Raw genomic sequence first — 18,361 nt, 5'->3', positions numbered from 1 at the left:
TGATATAGATCTGGCAGTGGCGGCCCCTAAGCACCTTCACTCGGCTTTGTAGTGGGAAGCTCCGCCTACTTGTGGCTTAGTCCACCTCTACACTGTAGGGTGCTTGCATGAGCCGGTGCATGTGTGTGCGCGTTTGTGTGTGTGTGTGTGTGTGTGTGTGCGCGCGCGCCTGCGTGCTCGTGTGTGTGTTGGGGATAATGGAGGAGTTGTCTTTTAGCATTTAAGAATATTTTTTTTCTTTAAACTCTGAGTATTTAAACTCTGAGTAGGATAATTTATGTGAAAAATGGGGAGATGTTAGCTTAGAGGGGGAACAGAGAAATAGTTTATATGTTATAAGTAAGAGATACTGACGAAGCTGAAACCTGAGACAAGATCAGACTGAGAAACTTCTCAGTTGTGAATTACTTGTTATATGTAAATTGTATACACATTACATATGCTATTAGTATATTTGTAAATAATACAAATATATAACCTATTTCCATTCTTTACATTCCTTGTATCTTATTTGTTGAATTTATCAAAGTCAAATGATGTGATAACAGTTCAAGATATATGAATCATAATAGTAGACAGAAAAATATTTGCTTCCTCAGTTTTTTTTTTGTATGTAAAAATACAGGATGTATCTATATCTATATATATCTATATATGTGTGTATCTATATCTATAGATATCTATATCTATATCTACTATCTATCTATCTACTATCTATACATGAAAAAGACTGAGGAAGTGAATATTAAATAGTCTATATGTTAAATTGATAGAGTAAAAACGTTTAGGCAAGTATAAATAATACCTGAAATATCTATCCTTCCTTCCTTCCTTCCTTCCTTCCTTCCTTCCTTCCTTCCTATCTATCTATCTATCTATCTATCTATCTATCTATCTTCTGAAAGTTTCCACTTTATCAAGTTAACATATAGATCATTAGTTTTTAATCAGGACTTTTGCTCCCCAGGGGATATTTAGCAATGCCTGGAGACATTTTTGATTGTCACACTGGGGAAGGGAGGGGCTGCTACTGGCATCTATTGAGTAGAAGCCAAACATGCTATTAAATACCTACGATGCACAGGAAAGCCCCTCTCCCCAGATTCTGGCCCCAAAGCTGCTGTTGAGAAACTCATGTAATGATTTTCAGTTCAAACAACCCTCTGCCATTTTCTTTTACCCTTTTTTTCTCCACCTGCTTCTGCCCATATGTACTCCCCCTCTTCTTTCTTCGCCTCTTTCTTTGCTTTTATTTTTCTTATCTTTGAGTTTCTGATCTTATAGGAGGTAAGAGCATGGTTTAGAGAAGAACAACAATTTCTAGACAAATAAGTGAAAGCTCATATTGGTCCCTGATACTAAAAAATATGGATTCATGAAACTCTAAAGTTACAGAAATATGAAACAAATTGTTCTATTTTATTTTTAATTAAAAATTTTTTAATGTTTATTTATTTTTGAGAGAGAGAGAGAGAGCATAAGTGGGGGAGGGGCAGAGAGAGAGGAAGGCACAGAATCTGAAGCAGGCTCCAGGCTCCAGGCTCTGAGCTGTCAGCACAGAGCACAACATGGGGCTCAAACTCACAAACCATGAGATCATGACCTGAACCGAAGTTGGACACCCAACCGATTGAGCCACCCAGCTACCCCACAAATTGTTTTATTTTAATCTCCAACTTTATTTTGGCTTTTGGAGATAGAAAGCAAAGCAAAGCAAAGCAAAGAAAAGAAAATGGGTGATGAGAAAGCAGGATTGTGCACATTATTAACAATTCTCTGGCCCACATATTCTCTTGCTCCTCCTCCTCTACCCTGGCCTAAATTCGTAACCCTCTGTTTCAGAGATTTTCATTCTTCATTTAGCAATGAATCCTAAAAGTGAATCATAACACTTTTCTCAGGTTAGAGCATTCCCTTGTGGACTAACCTAGGGCTGACACCATATTATGTGCAGCAATGCGGCCCCCAACCCAGGGTCTCTGAGTGTGACCTTTGACCTCGACGGTATGTTTTCAGAAGCTCCTGGAGCATGGAGTGTGTCCAAAGTGCTCTTAGAAATGATTGATCTGAATGGAGGTGGTAGGTCAGAGGATTCTTCAGCTCATAGGTCTTGCAGCCTGATGGCTGTGGGAAGTGGTGAATGGACCTCCAGTCACCATGAGAGGGAGTTCCTTGAAAGCAGGAAAAGTCCTCTCCATATTCCCTGTCAGAACACATACCGGGACACAAGTGAAGTTTTGAGTTATCTGATCCAAGCTGTGGTGGCTACTTTCAAGTTTTTTCATTTTTAATCCACTATGCTAGACAATTCACAATACATGGTTAATCCTCATGATGACACAGTAAAGTAAGTACCATACTTACTTCCAAGGTACTTAGGAGGAAATTGATGCTCACAAAGCTAGTATAAAATGCCCAGAGTTACCCAGCCACTAAGTGGCAGAGCCATGAGAGGCTATGGCTCTTTTCACAGTGTCGCATCACCTTTCAGGGAGAGAGACATCTAAGAACAACGATTATGGAAAGACACTGGGCCCTCTTCTGGGGAAATGAAAACAAAACGCCTCTCCACAAAGGGAGAAAAGAAAGAGTTTTATTCCTTATTATTGAGGAATCATTAAGCCAGAATGTAATGTGCACCACAGGCAATTTGTTAAGAGATTGCGAAACACAGACAAGAGGCGCCTCCGTGGCTCAATGGGTTAAGTGTCTGACTTCTGCTCAGGTCATGATCCCCACATCAGGCTCTGGGCTGACAGCTCAGAGCCTGGATGGAGCCCGCTTTGAATTCTGTGTCTCCCTCTCGCTCTCTCCCTCTCTCTGCCCCTCCCCTGCTCATGTTCGGTCTCTGTCTCAAAAATAAATAAACATTAAAAAAATTAAAAAATACTTAAAACACAGGCAAAAATTTTACCCCTTTATATAGCCAGCTGGGCAGATACAACTCATTACAAGTGTTTTCTCAACATGAACAGAAATTAGTCCTCAGGTAAGAGAACTTGACAGCGACCTTTGTCATAATTTGCCCTCAATTTACCTAGGAATTGGGGTAGCCACCTGTGTTTGCTAATTGCCTTTATCTGAAAGAGAAACTTCTCATATCTTTAGGACAGAGGGTGAGTTTGCAACTTAGAGCAAGGCGTCTGTGGAGTTTGGGCTCATCTCCTCCCACAGTAACTGGGAGGCAGGAGTGCCATCCTTCCTCGTGATTACATCTCAATAAGCTGGCTTCCACCTGCTTGAGAGAAACATTCCTGGGTTGTAAAACTGGCAAGAGGCTTGGTCAGCTTTTTAAAAGATTTACACACCTCAAAGGGACAGAGAAAGGATTCATAATTACAAGTTTTCTAAAGTAAGTACTCTAAGAAAAGGGACTGGGAGAGTGCCCTTCCCTCTTTATACCACAGAGAATTAGAATTTTTTTAAAAAAATTTTTTAACCTTTATTTATTTTTGAGACAGAGAGCATGAACAGGGGAGGGGCAGAGAGAGAGGGAGACACAGAATCTGAAACAGGCTCCAGGCTCTGAGCTGTCAGCGCAAAGCCCGACGTGGGGCTCGAACTCACAGACCGTGAGATCATGACCTGAGCCGAAGTCGGACGCTTAACCGACCGAGCCACCCAGGCGCCCCTCAAATTTATTTTTTTGGCTTTAATTTCTACGTACAATCTTCAAAATGAAGGAGTTCCCTATGATAAAACTTTCAGGGAAAGCCTTTGGAATAGGTTACTGGGACAGCATGGAATTAAAAGCAACAGCAAAATAGCCTTTGGAATCTAAGAGTGAGAAAATATAAAACTGCAGTTATTAGTTATTTGCATGGAAATGGATATTGTCTATAGTGAAAAGACTTTGGATGAGAAAGTGAATTCCAGTCTCCCACAAGTGTTAAGAAATTGATGGAAATTTTTAAATGAGGCCTCTTGGCATGGAAGATGAAGGTTTCGTTCTTAATAAAAATTATGTGAACATTAATACTTTAAGAAGTACGTATAATCAGTATGAATGCAGGTGCCTTCCTTGTATAAACACAGCACTTGCTTCAAATCTTTTTTCCTCACTTACCCAAGAACTCTGAAAATCACAGCGTCGTTTTATGTCAATCCTACTACGGTTAGGGTTGTGTTTAGCTGCAGGTAACAAAAAATTCAATCAAATCATGGTTTATGAAGAGTTTTCATGCACAGGGGTGCCTGAGTGGCTCAGTGGGTTGGGCATCTGACTTTGGCTCAGGCCATGATCTTGTGGTTCACGAGTTTGAGCCCCACGTCCAGCTCTGTGCTGACAGCTCAGAGCCTGGAGCCTGCTTCAGGATTCTGTCTCCCTCTCTCTGCCCTTCCCCTGCTCATGCTCTGTCTCTGTCTCGTTCAAACGTAAATAAACATTAAAAAAATTTTTAAAGAGTTTTCATGCACAAATAAATCTGAAGGAGGGATTTGACTTGGCCTCTAAAAGATGAATGTGGGGTTGGGGAGGAGACCCAGGCCTGGGCTTTCCTTGACGATAAGTTACAACTTCTGTGTTGCCTGAAGAAGAGTTGGGGAAGGGGACTGGAAAATGTAGTACTGTACCAGGAGAGCAAAAACATTATAGAAACTCCTAGCAGTTTTCTGATTATGTCTCATTGGTCAGAACTGTGCTATATGCAACCCTTTGTTGTAAAAAAGGATGTGAAATGTAGCACGAGTTTTTTTGTTGTTGTTTGTTTTTTGTTTTTTAAGGTGGGGAGATAGTTGCCCAAATGGGTTATCAAGAGTTCTGTAAGTAAGGAGGCAGAAGAGAATGTGGATTAAGTTGGCAACTTGCCATGTCTGCTTTCCTGACCACTAAGGTGGGGATCCAGAATATTAGGCGGAGATGACATCTTTCCTTCTTGAGGAGTCAGTACAAATTTCACAGTAGCGATAACATTTCCTTAGAGGCATTAATAATCATATCATTACAGGGTATTTGTTGAGTACATATGTTGCACATGGGACTTCATATAATTTTGTGTATTTTATCTCATTTAATTCATAATAACTCAGCACAATAGGTGTTCTTTTTTTTTTCTTTTTTTCAAGTGTATTTATTTATTCTGAGAGAGAGTGTGGGGTGGGGGGAGGGCAAGCTCTGCCTGACATGGGGCTCGATCCCACAGACCATGAGATCATGATCTGAGCCAGAATCAAGAGTCAGACTCTCAACTGACTGAGCCACCCAGGCCCCCCTGGGTGTTCTTATTAACATGTGTTAACAAGGAAGCTTAGATGAAGATAAATAATTGCCTAAGGATACAGAGCTAGAAAATTGCACACAAGATTTGCAATTTGATTTTTGTGACTCCAAAACCCATGTGCTTTGCATATCATCTTGCTTTTTTTTTAAGTTTGTTTATTTTTGGGAGAGAGAGAGAGAGAGAGAGAGAGAACAAGGGTGGGGGAGGGACAGAGAGAGAGAGAGAGAGAGAGAGAGAATCCCAAGCAGGCTCCACTCTGTCAGCGCAGAACCTGATGTGGGGCTCAAACCCACGAACTGTGAGATCATGACCCGAGCTGAAATCAAGAATCGGACACTTAACTGCCTGAGCCACCTAGGTGCCCCTCATCTTGCTTTAAAGACCAATAGGAATTTGTCAAGTATAAAAGTAGGCCAGTGGAAGACTTACCAGGTGGAGGGAACTGTCAACTAGCTTCTTTGGAATAAACTGGTGGTTTCCAGAGGGGAGGGGATAGGGGAGGCAAACTGGGGGAAAAGAGGTGGGAGGTACAAGCCTCTACTTATGGGATGAGTATGGCACAGCATATTTTATGGGAATAAAAGGCATAGCATAGAGAATATGGTCAATGATATTTTAATGGCATTGCATAGTAACAGATGGTGGTTATACTCGCCATGAGCACAGCATAATGTATAAACTTGTAGAAACACTATGTTGTGCACCTGTAAGTAATGTAACATTGTGTGAACTACACTCAAATAAAATTTCTTTTGGAAACCAAAAAAAATCCTATCTTCTTCAGCCTTGAAAACTTGAAGTTATTGATATCTACCACTCAAAGTCTAATAATCACCAAGCAAATCCTGTGTAAATACAGGCAATTGTAGCTAATGTGTAAGTAGTTCAGAACCACCAAATGGAGAGGTTGCTTTGGAATCACAGTTGGGATGTTACTGGAGTACACAGTAGGCATTTTTTTTTCTGCTAAAAAAGTACCAACTTTCCTCTAATTATTTTTTTTTTCACTATACTTCTGACTTTCACTCCAGTTTCATCAACTCTACTAGAATAAAGCTGCAAAATCATTCATTTCTGCCCCCTTGGACTAACCATTCCTGGCTGTGGTCTTTAGGAAAACAGAATGACTCATTGGAACTACAATGCACTCTGACCATTATCTTCATTTTTCTTCTCTATCGACTCCTTTCTTTTCTCCCCACTGCCCACCCCAGGGAGCTGTAGACCCATATTTTTACTGGTTCAGATAGTGAGATGCATTTCTAGAAGGTGATCCCACGACAGAGGAATCTTGTTCTTTAGTGTATGTGGGAAATATCTGGAAAGGTAGTGGAGATGGTTCCATGAGAGCCTGAGATTGTTACCACTGTTCATGTTAGGAAATGTGGGAGGAAGGGCTGGGTAGGGGGGTGGGGGACTCAGCAGCAGTGTGACAGAGCCTGCAGTAGGGCTTGGGTACAGGCGTCCAGGTGCCATGGGAGCACTGTGCCCCTGCACAGGTGTAGATGGCAGCATCTTCAGCCTGGGCGGCAATGATGAACAGGGAGCTGTCTTTTCTTGCCTCACCAAACTGAGCTACTAGACTCTTCTGCTTCTTTATTTCTCCTCTCCTAGATAATGTCATCAAATGGACTGGACCTTCCCCAGGCTTCTGTCTGTACCACTGAAAGCTGGTAAACGTGCTTGTGGAGTTGCAATACGCAGTAAAGTTTTCTCCCTCCTGGATGCTTAGAAAGCGAGGACTCTGCTCCAGTTGCTGGGTGCTCTGCCCTGTTGAAAACCAAAGCAGTGGGCACTGGGGAAGGGAACTGGGGACTCTTTCCCAGCCTGACATGACTTTTCTTCCCTCTTCCCCACCTGCTCCTTCCCTCACCCTCTCCCTTTTTTCTTTTAATTTTCCCTTGGATTTCCAGTTAAGGTAATTGGAAACTTCTCAAACTCACATGCCAGTTGAATCCAAAGGATCAGCACTGAGAATTTCAGGAGCATCTTTTCTTCCTGTCACAGGATGGCCCTGGTCACTGACTTTAGCTGCCCTTGAAAGATACCCTCCTGAAAGAGGCTTTTTTGAACTAGAGTAACACTTCCCACCCACTTGGATCTGGGTAAAAAGGCAGAGATCTCTGTGTGGCAGCCAATTGAATCATTCACTCTCTACCCTCCCCTTCCTCCAGCCTCACACTCTGCTTTGAAGGATTTTGCCTTTTGAGACAGTACCCTCCTGTGGAGAGATAGGAAAGTGATTTACTTTCAGTAATGCTTTTATTTCTCCTAGTTTCATTTGGTATGCACAAATACCAAGATATAAGTAGAGACTAATGACCTTTCTCAGAAATAGAAAATACATCCTTTTAAAAATTGATCATTTTGGGGTGCCTGGATGGCTCAGTCGGTTAAACATCCAACTTTATCTCAGGTCATGATCTCACTGTTCATGAGTTCCAGCCCTGTGTCAGGCTCTCTGCTGACAGCTCAGAGCCTGGAGCCTGTTTAGGATTCTGTGTCTCCCTCTCTCTCTGCCCCGCCCCTGTTTCTTTCTCAAAATAAATAAGCATTAAAAAAATTTAAAAACATTTATCATTTTGAGGCGTACCTGGGTGTTTCAGTCGGTTAAGCGTCTCTTAGTTTCACCTCAGGTCATGGTCTCTCGGTTCATGAGTTTGAGCCCCATGTCTGGCTCTGTGTGCAAGGAGGGGCAGGAAGCCTGCTCAGGATTCTCTCTCCCTCTCTCTCCCTCTCTCTCTGCCTCTCCCCTGCTTGTGCTTTCTCTCTCTCTCTCTCTCTCTCTAAAAATAAGTAAATAACATTTAAAAATCATTAAAAAATAATAAAAAAATAAAAATTTATCATTTTGAGACAGAATAACAGAAGATAAAGGAAATACTACCTTATAACTTCTGGTATCCTCAGCAAGCATGTGGAGCAGAACTGTGTCTGTAAACTGCATTTGTAGGTGTAATATGTATGTTGTGTTTGTGTGTGAAACTGTGGTATATTTTCTGGGTCATATGGCATGGGTAAGCACCCAGACATGAAACTATTTTTACCAAATGAAGATGAATAACCCTGTTGATATTCTTTAATTAAGAATACTTTCCTGATATCTATCGCATTACTCTGCCATTAGGTCTCTGATTCATGACTCTCAAAGTCTTCAACATGTTGTGTTGTGATTGTTGGATTCACCTACAAGTTCCTTGACAGAAAGATTGCACCATTTTCACTCTTGTGGCCCTAGCAATTACTAGGCAGAAAAATGTCAATACATGGCTAACAAATTATTGAATCAATGTGTGAGTGTGTGTGTGTGTGTGTGTGTGTGTGTGTGTGTGTGTGTGTGTGTGCATTAATATAGTGCTTCAAGTATACAGATATTGTGATGTGGGTGTATTGTGTATTCAAATGTCATAAAGTCTTGGGTAAATGGCCTCATGATTGCTTTAGCTACTGTTCATAGCCATTAGTAAAGATAATCAGTGTTGGCCATGTGACTACATCCGAGTGTAATGAGATTTGGTTCAGCATGATGGCTCTCCAGGTGAATGTTTTTGGGCCTTCTCTGCCATCTTATGCTCCATAATGTACTACTGAGTTTTAGGTACTATATCACCCTTTTGTCATGAGCTACACTATTCACAATATCTGACAGAATTAAGTTACTATTTAGCTCTTCAGATTCTGAGGTCAAATGGGATCACCATCAACTTTCGCCAGTTGTTGGAGAAATGTTTCTTTCCTCAGTGTGCCCATTCTATAAAGGGAACTGTTTGTAATCATACATTAAAAAGAAAATAAAAACCAGTTATGCTCAAACAACACAATGATTTCTCTCAGTGTATAATTGTTACTGAGCCTCAACATCAGCTGCGCATTGCTCGAAATGCCAATACTCAAGAGACGACGGGTTTTTTTTTTTAAGTTTATTTATTTATCTTGAGAGCCAAAATCAATTTCAAGCTGGGCATAAAGCCGACTTTAAAAATATGTATTTTGGTGGAGGAGGGATAACTTCTGAGTAAATGATTTGGTGCTGGAGTCAGACATATTTAGATTAGTAAGGCATCATTGCCAATTACCAGTGAGGTCACATCAATTTACTTCACTCACTCATGTAATAGCTTCCTATTCAGTAGAGCAGGGCTTCCACTACTTATTTTATGGGTATGTCTTGCGGATACACTGAGATTATGTACATAAATCAGACGGTGTTTCAATCAACCTATTTTTATGATTCCCTGAAGCTCATCTCTATTCCTCCAATTCCTCCTCAACAGGACTGAGCAAAAAGGTCTAGCGGGGTCCTTATCCAGAAACATCCAAGAGCATGTCACCATCGTTAGCCACAATCATCCTAAGGGAAATCACCCATCCCGTGTGAATGTCCTGGCCTGTGACAAGGGTTGTGTGAAGAGGTAGGACAAGCACACAAGATCCAATTAGTCACCTTTAACCTTTTTAATAAACCGGTATACAAAGTATCTAGTTGGGCCAAAACGTAGGTATTTTTGATTTGGTAAACTTGATAAACTATGCATACAACTAGCAGTTATCGACTCCTCTAAACACTTTACATAAATCAACTCATTTCATCCTATCAACTCTGGGAGGTAGCTAACATTATTCTTATTTTTCCTGAGGAGCAAATGGAGGTACAGACGTTAATGAAGCTCCCAGGATCATAGAGCAGAGTCCGGCTTCAAAGCTAGGCAGTGCACCTGATGAATGCACAAACCTGACCAGCTTAGAATACTGCCTCTCGGGCGGTGTAAACCTTGCCAAGGGGGGCGGGGGATCAGCAGACCAGCAGCAGCACGTGGGAGTTTGTTAGAAATGCAGATTTACAGGTCTTACCGAATCATAATCTGTAGTTTAACAAGATCCCCACCTCATCAAAGTTTGAACAAGTCTGATGCAAAAGTGGTATGGTAACCATCCTAGATCATTGAGAATAAATATGCATCCAAGCGAGGTGGTGGATTCAAGAAGAAATACATATACTTATCTATTGAAACTACCTTGAGCGTTATGAATATTCAAATACATATTTCCTCTTACCGCAGCTGTGGATATTCATTTCCTTGCCTTCCTTCCTCAACTCAACCCCTGAGATATCTTTATTCCCTTAACTTAAGTCTGCAACATGGATGCCGGAGGTATCTTGTGTTTTTATCTCCTAAATCTCTGCCGAGGGAAACCTGTTCTATCCACAGCTGAGATTGCATCTTCTCTTTCCAAGAAAAATATCTCATATTGTACTCAATTTATTCAAGTCAACTAGTAGCTTTATACAATTCTTTGGAAGATGGCTACTGTGCAAAGAGCTAGAGCTTAATTTTGTAATCTAGGGTTTAGTGCCTTTGGATGCTCACAGGTGCTATAAATTAATTAACTGGCCTGTGTTCCTAGTTAAGTCATCAAAACAGCTCCCCCTAGGGGCATCGGGGTGGCCTAGTCAGTTGAGCGTCTGACTTCGGCTTGGGTCATGATCTCACAGCTCATGAGTTCAAGCCCCACATCGGGTTCTGTGCTGACAGCTCAGAGCCTGGAGCCTGCTTCTGATTCTGTGTCTCCCTCTCTCTGCCCCTCCCCCATTCATGCTCTGTCTGTCTCTCTCTCAAAGATACAATAATAAAACATTAAAAAAAAAAAAAAACCCAACTCTCTCTAACTCTGTTTCATACGAGTAACTGTACGTTGTGAGCAATTCAAACCCCTGGCCAGTTTGCAACTTAGTATTCGATCCACTTACAAAACAGCCAGTGTACATTTTACTTCAGCGGCACAGTGAGGCTCAGCCCATCATTTATGTTAGTCTTTATTAGTTTCTTATTTGATAAATGGACATCTTTATTCTAGAAGGTGTTTTAGAACGGCCCTGTGAGAGGCCGAGTAGGTGAAATTGTCCTTTCAGAATAGAGGAAGAAGCCTGTCTAAGATCACAGAATAGGGATGGATAGACAAGAGCCAAAAGTCAGTTCTCTCTTGCCAGCTCCTTTTAGGGCACCGAGAGAGGCAGAAAAGGGAACGGTGAGATAGGACAAAGAAGGAAATGTCCGTGGAAGATATGGAAGAAACTAGAACAAAAATAAAGTACTCACATTGCAGGCCCCAGTTATGCAAGGGTGGGAAATAAGTTAATATAACTAACATTGGGGAGATAGAACTCTATGAAAAGCCATTGTTATACTTCAGTGTGTAGGCCTGAGTGGCTTAGAGTGTCACATTATATAACGTCAAAAAATAAGAGGATGGACCGAGTTACTGACTTCCTCAGCTGATACAGAGGAAGAGAAGTTGGCAAAGCCCATATTAAGTCATAGCTATATTATCAAATGTATATATTTGCATTTTGAGATAGTTTTTTCAGACTACTAAAAATATTTGATTCACTGGGGTTGCTTTTCCAAAACACCTGTTGAGGACAACTTTGCTGCCTTGACGCTAGGTGTCACAACCCCAGCAGCAGGACTGGGGACCAGCTGCAGGTGCCCAAAGAATACAAAACACAGAGGTTAATTGGTGAAACTGAAATGTTCCTGAAGCCCCGAATCTCCTTAGTGGTAAGGGTAACTCTTGGTTTCTCTCTTCTTTTTCACTCCAATTTAAATTTGTTACAAACAGGATCTTGGCAATCCTTCCTGGGGTTCTGTTTATCCCCGTTAAAGCGTACACAGTAACAGGAATAGCAACTTTAGTGTTTCTCCCCACTTTGACATGCAGGGATCAAGAACTCTTCTTGTTGATTGGCAAGACACCATAAGACATACAAATTTAATCTTGCTATAGAGTTTACACACTTTTTCTACCATTCTTGCAGAGAACCCTGGATAACCCCAAACAAGGGTGACTCTACTACATCCCTTAGCCTATTGGGAAAGTCTTTGACAGCTTCAGTGCCCACATCCAAGGGGAAGCCATAAGATCTAAGCTTCTCCACCCATCCTGGCCAAGCATCCGAACCTAAGGTGCTTGAAGTTCAGAACTGTTGAGATCTTAGACTTCAAGAAATAGAATTATGTGTGTGGTTATGAAGACAGAGACCACCTCCACTCTTTGCCAAGAATTATTTACACAAACTGTAAACAATGTCCCTCTGGTCTGTGCGTGGAAACATGACCCTTTCAGGGAGGATTCATAAATATTAAAAATATTATCCAGGGGTGCCTGGGTGGCTCAGTCAGATAAGCATCCAACTCTTGATCTGAGCTCAGGTCTTACTTGCAGGGTCGTGAGTTCAAGCCCCATGTTGGGCTCTGAGCTGAGCGTGGGGCTTACTTAAAAAAAAAATTTCTTTTTAAATACTATCCAATATACAATAGACTATTTCTGTTAGGTGGGTATTCCAAGTAGAAGTCTTCTCCTTTCAGGTTTACAGGAACCTGAGAATCTGTCTCAAGGCTGAGAACTCTTCCTAAAGTCACCAAATAGCCTTCCCACTCTGGATCTCACTAATTCTAAGAGAATTGTCAAGAAACAATGACCTGACCACCCCCCCCCACCCCCCACCCCCCTATTGCTCTGGGACCTGCAGACCCTGCTCTTCTCTCCTGGCCACTTTTTGCTTCTTATTTCCCACCACAAACCCTCTCATCAACCTCTACCACTTTCCATAAACCCTATACATTCTTGAATAAATTTAGGATTTTCCAAACAAGCCAGAAGATTCTGTCAGCAAATATAGCTTGCTTGCCAGACATCATCACTTACATGTCGAAGCACAGATATACCACTTGCTCAAACACAAGTGAGCAGGAAGGAGAAACATGCAAAGGGAAATAAAATATAAATGAATACAGCAAAATAATGGCAAATTATATTTATGTATGTGTGTGTGTGTGCGTGTATATATATATATATATACACGCACACACACACACACAACCCCCCCCCCACATATGTGGGTTACCTTATAGTGTTCTAGTATAGTCCATCGTGTGTATACAGCATTCGTTTTGTGGCAGATCGTCATAACTGGTAATTCTTTAAAAGATGAAAGAATAAAGTTCTTTATTCTAAGCATGCTTCATGTGTTTTCTGTCATCGCTTAGTGAAGTGTTCTGTAAATATGTATCAATAAGGTCAAATTGGTAGATAGTGTTGGGAAAGTCTACTGTAATCTTGTTGATTTCTGACGATGGATTCTGTTACTTATTGAGCACAAAGGGTAAAGGTCTCCAAGTGTAATTGTAGATGTGTCTATTTTTTTCTTTCAGTTCTAATAGTTTTAGCTTCCAGCATTCTGAAGTTAGATGCATATATGTTAACACTGTTATGTCTTCTTAGTAAGCTGAACTTTTATACGTATGGAATATACCTCTTTATTTCTGTAATATTTCTTTTTCTGAAGTTTAAATTGTCTGACATTAATATAGCCTTTCCATATTAGTGTTTGCCTGGATGTCTTCTCCCATACTTTTATTTTTAATCCATGTCATTATATTTAACATGGGTTTCATGAGACAGTACATAGGTGAGTCAAAAAAAATCCACACTGACAGTGTCTGTCTTTAAATTTCTTTAAATTTGTGTATTTAAACTATTTGTATTTAACATAATTATTGATGTGATTAGATTTAGGTCCATCATTTTATTGTTCATGTTCTGTTTGCATACTCTGATTTTGTTTCTCAGTATTCTATCATCTATTTGCTCTTTCTTTTTGTAGTATGTTATGTAGTATGCTTTCTAAGGACTGTAGCGTGCCTACTGCCTCACCTTTCCCAGTCTGTGTAGAGTTATTTCAGTGCTTTAAGCAAAATATAGAAATGTTATGATTGTATAGGTTATTTTACGCCCCCCCCCTTCATTTTATAGCTGTTGGATGTCTTCCATTTCAGACTTTAAAAAAAAATTTTTTTAATGTTTATTTATTTCTGAGACAGAGACAGAGCATTAGTGGGGGAGGGGCAGAGAGAGAGGGAGACACAGAATCCGAAGCAGGCTTCAGGCTCTGAGCCTTCAGCACAGAGCCCGATGCATGGCTCGAGCTCACAAACCGTGAGATCATGACGTGAGCTGAAGTCGGATGCTCAACTGACTGGGCCACCCAGACACCCCAAGACTTTGACAGCCCCACCATCAATGTTATAATCATTTGATTTCAGTAGCTATACATGTCTTAAATAAGAAAAGAAAATTCATTTCTTACATATGACCAGACTTTTACTATTTCCATTGTTCTTACTTCATTCTTAAAGTTCCAGATTTTCCTCTGGTATCATTTCTTTTCAGTCTGAAGAACTTTCTTCAGGATTTCTTTTAAGGTAGGTCCACTTAACAGTGTATTCTGTTTTCCTTCACTGGAGAAACTCTTTATTTTACCATAATCTCAGTAGGGAATTTTCATTGGCTGTGGTTTTCAGGATTGAAAACTAATTTTTCCCCCTTAGCATTTTAAAAAGGTAACAGGAGAAGATCATGTAGAGTCTATAGGCCATTGTAAGGACTTTGAGAAAAATGGGAAACTACTGAAAGCATTTATGTGACATGATCTGACCTGTGTTGCTCTTGTTTGTTTGTTTTTTATTTTTTTTTTTATTTTTAGATGTTTTTTAATGTTCTTTATTTTTGAGAGAGAAAAACAGAGTGTGAGTCAGGGAGGGGCAGAGAGAGAGGGAGACACAGAATCCGAAGCAGACTCCAGGCTCCGAGCTGTCAGTGCAAAGCCAGACACGGGGTTCGAACTCACGGAGTGCAAGATCATGACCTGAGCCATAGTCTGATGCTTAACCGAGCCACCCGCGCACCCCTGACCTATGTTTTAAAGAATCACATGGGCTGCTTGTCATGGACTGAATGTGTGCCCTCCAAAATTCATTTGTTGAAACTCCACCCCCTAATGTGATGATTGTAGGAGGTGGAGCTCTGGAGAGGTCATTAGGATTAGGTGAGGTCATGAGAGTGGAGCCCTGAATGGGATTAGTGACCTTACAGGAGTCCTGACAGAGCTTGCTCTTCTCTGCTCTCTGCCACATGAAGATGCACCGAGAAGGTGGCAGTCTGCAGTCTGGGAAGGAATACTCCCCAGAACCCAGCCATGCCGGCACTCTGATCTCAGACTTCCAGCCTTGAAGACTGTGAGAAATAAATTTCTGTTGTTTGTAAGCCACCTGGTTAACGGTACTTGATACAGCAGCCCAAAGTGAGGAAGACACTGCTGTATTAACAAGGAACTGTAGGGGCGCCTGAGTGGTTCAGTTAAGCACCTGATTCTTGATTTTGGCTCAGTCACGATCTCGAGGTTCGTGAGTTTGAGCCCTGCAACACACTCTGCACTGAGAGTGCAGAACCTGCTTGGGATTCTGTCTTCCTCTCTCTCTGCCCCTCCCCGGCCCCCTCTCTACCGCTCTCTCTCCCAAAAATAAATAAATAAACATTTTTTTTTTTTTTTATTTTTTTATTTTTAAAAAAAAATTTTTTTTTTTAACATTTATTTATTTTTGAGACAGAGAGAGACAGAGTGTGAACAGGGGAGGGGCAGAGAGAGAGGGAGACACAGAATCGGAAGCAGGCTCCAGGCTCTGGGCCATCAGCCAGAGCCTGACGCGGGGCTCGAACTCACGGACCGCAAGATCGTGACCTGAGCCAAAGTCGGACGCTCAACCGACTGAGCCACCCAGGTGCCCCAATAAACATTTTTTTAAAAAGCTGATTGGCTGACCCAGCTCTTAAAAAAAAATAGGAGAAGAAGAAGAAGAAGAAGAAGAAGAAGAAGAAGGAGGACAAGCCAAGGGACCCTTAGAAGGCTCTCAGGGTCATTCATCTGAGAGATGAGGGGGCTTGACCAGGGAGGTATAGTGAAGATGGTAGCAGTGGTCAGATTATGGATCAATTTTAAAGATAGGGCCACCTGGGGTTTTTGGTGGCTTAGATGTCAACAGTGAGAGAACAAATAAGAATCAAAAAGAACTCTTGAGTTATGACCAGAGACTGAAAGAATGGAGCTGTTAGAAAGTAAAAAAAGCAAAAGATGGTGTGGGGAGCATGTTGGAGGTGAGTTCAGAAAGTGAAAGATTAGAAGGTCAGTATTGGTCACATTAAAGTGGAATCCGGACCCTCTAGAATGCAATATCCCCAAATGGCAGGAGAATATCCATACAAGTGTCTCTGGTCCAGGACTTGTCTACATGACACAGTAGTAAAAGAAGATACACGGTGAAGTTCCTATTTATCCTCAGGAGCCAGCAGCCAAGCACCCCCCAGAGGTCTCTTCCTCCATTTGCTCACTTCCATCAAATGACAGACCTTGCTAAAAACAAGTCAGACTGTGTCCTTGAGTCTCTGAAGACTGCGGTGTCTCAGGAAGTTTGTGTTCAGGTCCCCCTGCAGTCCCAGGCACCGTGTCACTCACAGCACAGAAGTACTCGGCCGCGTCGCTGCCAAAGGCTGGGGATTTCCTCAGGTGGAAGGAGTTTTCATTCCTCCTAAATTCAGCCTCGAAACCGTTGAGGCCTTTAACCAGGGTGTCCCCCGATATGTACTTGAGGAGAAGCTGGAGTCCTTGGTTGGGGTACTGCACGTACCAGAAGACATAAGTCGTTCCACTAGAGGAGTAGTTGCACTTCAGCTCCAGACGGGCTCCTTCAGAGACCAACACCTGGGCCTCAGGCTAAGTCACTGACTGGGCTCCCGTTCCTCCTGAAACATCAATGCTGAGTCAGTGAGACCAGGACAGACGTACTTAAAATGAGACAGTGTCTCCCTGCAGATTCCAGTCAGAACAGTGTTTCTGACGTGGAGGCAGGAGCGTAAAATACAGTGTTACTTACTCACTGTGAAGAGCATTCCAAACAGCAGGATGGTCACTGAGCACATAGCTAGGCGGGGAGGAAGCTGACGGCTGTGTTCTGGAAGATTTCCCCTGAGGAGCAGGAAGAAGCCTGCCGGATTGCGCTGGGTCTTTGTAACAAGGAAAATTTGAGTTTCCAGAAATCCCCGTTCAAAGGCTAAGTTCTAGAGATAGTTAGTAAGAGACGCTTCCTTGACAATGACTGCTCCTGGTGCCTGGCCTACTCAGAATGTGTGCCTCTGTGAGCTGTAAGGTAAAGAAGCTCACAGAAGTGAGGTAGAATTTTTTTTTTTTTTTTTTTTTAGAAGAGTCTCTTCCAGTTTACACAATATCACCCTCTGGGGGTCAAATATGGTAACAAATTGTGTCAAGGTTTTTGTGCCTGTCTTTTTCCTGCTCCTATTTAGGCTTGAATGAATTTCTTAGCATTATAATCTGATGAGAGTGTGTTTAAGGGGCTGCTTACTAAGAGTCTGTTTTCATCTTAAGAAGTAAGTACTAGGGGGGCCTGGGTGGCTCAGTCGGTTAAGCGTCCGACTTCGGCTCAGGACTTCGGCTCAGGTCATGATCTCACGGTCCGTGAGTTCGAGCCCCGCGTCGGGCTCTGTGCTGACAGCTCAGAGCCTGGAGCCTGTTTCAGATTCTGTGTCTCCCTCTCTCTGACCCTCCCCCATTCATGCTCTGTCTCTCTCTGTCTCAAAAATAAATAAACGTTAAAAAAAAAAAAGAAGTAAGTACTATTTTTGGCCAAATGAAGTAAATAGTATTACCATCCTCATTTTACAAATGAGAAAACTGAAATGTGGAAGGAAGTTTGTAATTTCTCCAAGGTCACAGTAAGTGACAACTGGAATTTGTCCCATTAGAATGATTCAAGAATCCGTGTTATTAACCACTGATAATTTACTACTAATGTCCCTTAGAGTAGATATTATCCTAACTTACTGTAGGGAAATCAAATCTTTACGAAGTTAAGTACTTTGTCCAAGGACAACATAAGAATTGGAATCTAATTCTGTTATACACCAAGCCCAGCTCCTCACCCACTATATTATTTATGATATAGTACTCCCTTTAAATAGTAGATATAATTTCACCAAGACACTCAGAGCAATACTCTGAGAAAAGCAATACTCAGAGAAAAGAATAGAAACTAAGGGAAATTCCCAAGGAACCCAACACCAAAGAGAGGGCAGTGGAAATCGTACCAAAGGAACCTCAAAGAGTAGCCTGGAGAAGTAAGTGACAAGTCAGAAATGACTGGTGTCCAGAAAGAGAAGGGAAAAGGACTTTTAAGAACAAAGGGACATTCAACAGAGCAATGCTGAAGACTTTGAAAGCCCCACCATCAATA

General features: G+C 41.7%; 1 long non-coding RNA gene across 1 annotated transcript; it reads right to left on the bottom strand.

Moving 5' to 3' along the window:
• Positions 1-5,818: 5,818 nt before the first annotated feature.
• On the bottom strand, positions 5,819-7,529 carry LOC123583366. Its single transcript, XR_006704836.1, has 2 exons — positions 7,163-7,529; positions 5,819-6,989 (listed from the first exon to the last, which is right to left on the bottom strand). It is a non-coding gene; the product is annotated as an uncharacterized LOC123583366 (long non-coding RNA).
• Between the last annotated feature and the right edge of the window lie 10,832 nt (positions 7,530-18,361).

The sequence above is a fragment of the Leopardus geoffroyi genome, chromosome B3 (assembly GCF_018350155.1).
Source record: "Leopardus geoffroyi isolate Oge1 chromosome B3, O.geoffroyi_Oge1_pat1.0, whole genome shotgun sequence".
Lineage (NCBI taxonomy): Eukaryota > Metazoa > Chordata > Mammalia > Carnivora > Felidae > Leopardus > Leopardus geoffroyi.
This window is presented reverse-complemented; position numbering and strand designations above follow the sequence as displayed.